The sequence below is a fragment of the Terrapene carolina genome, unplaced genomic scaffold (assembly GCF_002925995.2).
Source record: "Terrapene carolina triunguis isolate 2854851 unplaced genomic scaffold, T_m_triunguis-2.0 Scaffold89, whole genome shotgun sequence".
In the NCBI taxonomy this organism is placed as follows: Eukaryota; Metazoa; Chordata; order Testudines; family Emydidae; genus Terrapene; species Terrapene triunguis.
In genome coordinates, this window is record NW_020664440.1 from 22,081,422 (window position 1) to 22,088,160 (window position 6,739).

Sequence of the window (6,739 nt, forward strand, 5' to 3'; positions counted from 1 at the left end):
GTGTTAGTCTGTATCCGCAAAAAGAACAGGAGTACTTGTGGCACCTTAGAGACTAACAAATTTATTAGAGCATAAGAGTGGGTTGTAGCCCACGAAAGCTTATGCTGTAATAAATTTGTTAGTCTCTAAGGTGCCACAAGTACTCCTGTTCTTTTTGTAAATGTAATGGGGCAAAAGTAACTCAACAATGCCCCAGGCCTTCATCAGAATCACCTGGCTGAACTGGGGAAGGTCTCTGGGTTACCTCTGGATTATCTGCATGTACCGCAGTGCGCTGCATGCAGCATTTACATGAGGGATGAGCAAACCCAGCCTGCAGCCTGCCCCAGGGGTCTGGTGCACGCACTCTGTCTTATGCCCCTGGACAAGGGCATCTCCTTCAGCAGATGTATCTCTTACATCAAGTTGATTGGAGGAAGGTCAGAGTGAGTGACAGGATGAGGTGGCACTGGCAGGACTTTCTAAAATACTGAAACCTCCCCCACTCTTTCCCTTCCCAGCCATTCCACCTTGTATTGGGAACCTGTCAGATCTGACAAGCTGAGCTGGGTAGCTCTGGAGAGACCACCAGGGAACCCCTACTGCAGGTGCGGCAGTAAGTGATCCTGATGTTTCAGGAGGTGGGGGTCTGAGTCACTAGCAGTGACCTGGGGGGGGGGGGGGCTGCCATATTTCAGAGTTCTTATACTGAGGCCCTAACCATTTGTGGTCATTAAACATCCCGTGGCACATTTCCTAAGAATGGCTCTACAAGTGTGAAATATTATGTGACAAAAGTTAGACTGTCCCACCAGCTCTGTAAAGGGAGTCCCGGGGAATATTGCTCCCCTATCTTCTAACAGCTAGCACTGTCGTGCCATGCACCAGCTTCGCTCCTAAAAGCCATCGGCTCTGTGAAGTTGGAAAATGGAGCTGCTCTCCATGTCGCTGCTATGGCTGCATTTGCTTGCTTTGTGTTAAGAACGGCACTAATTAATGCTACTGAAATTTCTCTCTCTGTATCCCCTTAGGCCTGGGGAGGGAACCCAAAGAATTATCCACCACCCAATGCATTTACAAATCAGTCATTTTCTGGCCACTAGATGGTGCCATACAACTGTTCTTTACAATTCATGACTGGAAAGGTGGGAGGAGTTGGCTAGTCTCAAACCAGAAAGGCACTAGGGCTCTGCATAGCCATCATGAGCATCTTACATGAGAGAGAGGGAGAAGGTTATGCTGGTATCAGGGCTGACCAGATCTGGAATGCTGCCGATGATCTCGGGACAGACAGTCTTTCTAACACCTGCTCCTAAATATTCTGTACCAGAGGTGGCTGCATTATAGGGATAAGGGAAGTGATCCTTATATCTATATAGATATTACAAAAACAAAAAAAGGCATTAGAAGAATATTATTAAAGTTGCAGAATTTGGGTGCCTAATTTGTGACTTGATTTGGCAGAGAACTTAGCATTAGATAGCCCTTTATATGGTCACAGTACAGCTCCCATTGGCTGCTCAGCACTTCTGCAGATCTGAACACAGGATAGCAAGTCAGGCACTGAAAATGAGGCACACCAAAATTAGTGGCCACCTGTGAAAAGTTTGATTTAAGTGACTTGCCCAGTATCACATAGGAACTCTGTGGCAGAGGCAAGGATAGAATCCAGTTCTCCAGGATGACATTCAACTGCCTTAGCTACAAGACACTTCCATCTCTTCCTGCTATACCCTACCTCATTCACTGCACACCTTCCAACTTTTGCAACAAACAAGGAAGGGGTCCTACAGACAACAGCCTCCTTCACTCATCCCCAGATCACGGTCCATCCTGTGGACTGAATGAGGCAGCGGTCCTGTGGGAAAGGTAGTAGGTGATCATGCAATTCAAGACTGTCTCAGAATGCATCCTCCCCCAGGAGTGAGGAAAGTGTCATAACCACCACTTCACAGATGGGGATACAGGCACAGAGAGAGGAAGGAACTTGCCCAAATCACCCAGTGACTGAGCTGGGAATCAAACGCAGTCTCCTGCTCTAGCCACTAACCTGCACTTCCTCCCAAAGCTAGGAACAGAACCTGAGCCTCCAGACGAGTCACAGGAATGGCGGTTGTGCTCCACGCAGGATGGAGTGGGAGTGGTGGCTGCACGGTCGGTGGGATGGAAGCCTTGCTCCTGGTGGCGTGGGTGGCTGTGCTGAGCCTGGAGCCGGAGTTCACTGAGAGATCACTGCTCCTGGCACTCAGGCAGGGCTCTTGCATTTGGGTGCTTTCCTTTTTTCTTTACCATTGAGGCAAATTACAGCCCTTTCAAGTCAAACCCTTGTGATAGCAAAGTCTGCACTAGAGAAACACTAATCATGGCGTCCCACTGGGGCTTGGCTCTAATTGCCTGTGAGATGCTAATCTGCTGGAGGGTCTCAAGTGCTCCTTTATCTAAGCCTTTCCTATCCCTCCCCCTTTCCTTCTGCCACTCTGCAATTCCCCTGGTGGATGCCTCCCAACTCCTCTCAGCCTCTTCATGCAATTTCTTTGAACCAGCCTGTAAGTGGAATTCCCAGCCCACAACAGCTTGTGTGCAGAGAAGCAGAGACAGAGGGAGCCCTGTTGCAGCTCCCACCCCCGGCATCTTGCAGGTTGTGTGTTTCTGGAGGCAGCAGCAGAAGCAGCAGGATAGAAATCTCCTTCCCCTCCAGCAAGTGCATACAGCTGGGCTTCCTGCTGCTGCTGTTGCTAGAGCCAGCAAACTGAGCTCAGACAGCCCCAGTGCAGCCAAAGGAAAGAAGACCCCTCACGCTTGCGATCTCTGGTGGCCATACCGCCTTCTTCCCCAGAAGTGATGGACTGGGGAGCTGTAGGCTCTACTACCTTGTGCTTGATGAGCAGCCAGCCCCGGAAGAAGTACAGGATGTCCCAGGGGAGCAGCAGATGGAGTTCATACCGGTCCTGAAGCAAACCAAGCTCATCCAGGGCTAGGAACCTGATGGACCGGCTTAACTTGGTGGAACCCAGCGTGGTGTCCATGGCCTCAAGGCTGCAGAGGCTGCAGGAGGAGAGCAGACTCAACCTGAACCGCCTGGAGGAGAGACTCGATTCCTTGGTGGTCCTGCTACTGGGCATTCTGTCTGGCTGCAAGCTGTCCTGCAGCGACTTTGTCCTGAAGATGTCTATCCAAGGTGAGTGCATTTGGGCTCTCCACTTCCCCATTAGCTAGCTTCTCTTATGCAAATAACAACCAGTGGTATGACTAAGCTTCTGTTCCATTCAGCCCGTGCTGGGAGAGCAAAGATACGGGAACTTTTGGGTCTGATTCTACAAAACCTCATTGGTTTGGTTTGGGTTTTGCAAAACCCAAATCGGGGTGATTCAAATCTGAGTCCCATTTCTCCAAACCCACCGAAGATCAGGAAAACGGAAGGGCTGGATAATTGATTCCTGCTTTGGTCCATCTCTCCCCAAAGCATCTCCAATGACTTCTCACTGCAGCTGAACAGGGCATGAGGTCCCCTTCCCAGCCCTCCACTCACAAATAGTTTGGTTGGTGATGAGTGGTCCTTGTGGTATCCCAACACATTGCTCAGCTGCCCAGGGTGCTCTCACAAACGGGATTTGTAGGGGCCAGAAAAGGGAAGAAAGAATGTGGCTATGGCCTGAGGAGGCAGGAATATTGACATCAAACCCAAACGTGTCAGCAGCCTATAACATTTTGGCCCTACACGCATGAAGCCCAACTATAGGAGGGTGGCTGGATTTCAGACAGTTGAATTGTAGCAAGAGCAGCGTTGAGGGTTTTTAGTGCAACAAAGAATTTTGCAGCAAATATACAGAAATAATCCACCCACTGAGATCCTCCCTCCATGTTTGGACACAGCTTCTTCTAGAGACTATGAATGCCATCCTGAGTGTTGGACAGAGAGGGTCACTCAAGAGCAACATAGAGTTTTATCTACTGTCTTATGACAGGGCCCAGTGGTCTGGTCTCATTGTGAAAATCTCCCACCTCTGGCCACCAGTCTCTTTCACACATACAGGCACTAACCCGGCGCTACACCTCAAATCAATGCTGTGCAAAGCACAGTCTGCCACAGAGAACATTTTACCCAAACACAGCATCCCACAGAGAAATCTCCCTAATGGTGAGGGTCCTGGGTCAACACTCCAAAAATCATGAATGCGGGTCCCAGAATGACTGGATGTCTGGTCACATGATGTCAGTCTGTGCTTCTGATGTTAATCCCTTCCGTCCAAACATCCCAAGGCACTTTACAGCTGGTCCCTCTGAGAAACCTGACATTAATTGAATCTGGTTTATGCACATCTGGTACCTATTCCTCCTCCCAAGGTAAAGCCAGTATCAGTCACTGAACAACAGGAGTACAATCAAAGAAGAAGTTATTGGGACTTCAGACTCCTCCTTCAGCATCCACAGGCAGTCTGATCAGGAGGTACTGGGCCAGGCAGACCTACTGACTCTCTCCTATTATCTGGGTTCACTTTTGGCCTGTCTTTCTTTCTCCATCTTTATTTTTCCCTTCACTCCCCCTTCCCACTCTTTTTAAATTTTTTTTTTGCATGACATTTTGCACTCCTCTTGCCTTTGATGTCCTGACATCCCATCAGTTCATGTCCCTGGAAGAATTCCAGGTGGTCAGACACCTTCATGAAGACAAATGTCTGAGAGGTTCACTACTGACATTTATAGCTACCAGGTTTTCTGAGTATGTAAAAGGAACAGTTCTCTCTCTCTCTCTAAGCCCCTAGCACAATCTCCCCACCGTTCTCCATTTCCTCAGCTCTGTCCTCCACACACTGCCCTTCTCAGGAGACGTCGTTGCTTTTTATTAACCCAGAGCAAAGAAGAGACAGAGAGAGGGACAGAGGGGGAGATGGTACTATGAGCAATGAGCTAGCTGCCCAGGAGGAACTAGACTTTTACTTCAGGAATTGTTCTGAGCAAATGCTGGTAAACCCAGAAGAAAGCATTTAGAAGTAGCTAGAAGCCTTTAGAAGTAGTCTCTTGTCAGCCAGGTATCTGGAAATGCATGGCACCTACTGCCAGTGCTGGCCACAAATACATTTTCAAAAAGCTCAAATGTGTCAGAGAGGAGTTTTAAGGGGTTCCAGGAAGAATTCTGGGGCTGGACAGGGTCACTTGTGAGGAAAGATGAAATGAGCTGAATATGACTGGTTTGGCTAAGTGACAACCAGGGCAGGGGGTGGAACATAACTGACAGCTGGTATTTGAAGGAGTTAAACCCAAGGAGGAAGAGGAATTGTTTAGGATGGGCCACAAAGTTATACCTAGCAGGAAATGGGATGCAACCCAGCAAAGGACAATTTAAGTTGAATATGGGGGAAATGACCTACTGACAAAATCTACTAGGTTGTGGAGACATTTAAAACTAGACTGCTTGTGGGCCTGAAAAATGTACCACAGAGGATTCTGCATTGGCCCCTGGGACCTACTAGGGCTTTTCCACCATGAGTCATTTCTCAGATTCTTTCTTTCTGGAGGCAGATGTGTCTCTTTCTCTAGACACAGATTTGCAGCCACTCTCTATGTATATTACACAGACACCTCTTCATTCCTCTTGTAAATGATGACGCTAAGTCATCAGACTGGTTTGGTGCCAGGGGATAGCTTTTCCTGCGACACATGCTTAAAATGCACAAATCAAAAATATAAACCACTAGAAGATGCGAGGTTCTTCATACAATGAACACTGTCCATTTCCTTCAGCTCCAGCTGGAACCCAGCATGCTGGGATGTGTGTCATCTCTGCAGGATGCACCTTTTCACTAAAGATGAGTAGTTGCCATTTGCCCATGTTAAGCTAGTTAAGTGTGGCCAGCCCTGGGGTATAGTTTGGTTACATCTGCTCTTGGATATGGAAAACGAACCTCTCACTAGATATTTATACCATGCCAAGTTCTCAGAAGATTTCCACTAACGTCTGGTTTAAATGACAAGCCTCATCCTTGGACAGCAGGTTTTTTACAAAAGCAGGATAAGGCTGTAAGCTGGGAGACAGTTGGAGGCTATCAGAGATCAGGGGGAGCTGGATGGTATGGAGATCTGGGGATAAAATATGGAGTTTTTCAGCTCTAGGTCACAGGCATGGATAGGTTCCAGTTCAGACCCAGAGTGATAATGACACAAGGCAACTCACTGGTGTAGTGCTTAACCGTTGAAGTTAACCACTAATCCTCAGCTCCTAGGGAGAACTAAGACGTACAGCAAGGCTGGGCTTATGACAACCTAGGCCTCTGTGTCCTGCTTGAAGGAGCTCGCAACACACGTGTAGCCAGATTTTTAGAAGTGCTCATCACCCCATCCCCGTTGAGCACAATGAAGGTTTCCTCCAACCACCACCTTCCACTTCATCTGCCCCAGGGCCGGTGCAACCCATTAGGCGACCTAGGCAGTCGCCTAGGGCGCTAGCATTTGGGGGGCAGCATTTCGGGTCCTTCGGCGGCGACCCCGGCAGCCGGATCTTCTGCCTCCCCAGTCGGCGGCGGCATTTAGGTGGAGGGAGCTGGGGCAGGGGGGTGCAGGGAGGGCTGCCTGCAGCAAGTAAGGGGGGGGGCAGCACGCAGGGGAACTCCATGCCCCAGCTCACCTCTGCTCTGCCTTCTCCCCTGAGCACGCCGCCCCGCTCTGCTTCTCTCCCTCCCAGGCTTGTAGCGCCAAACAGCTGATTGGTGCCGGAAGCCTGGGAGGCGGGAGAAGTGGAGCGTCGACGGTGTGCTCGGTGAGG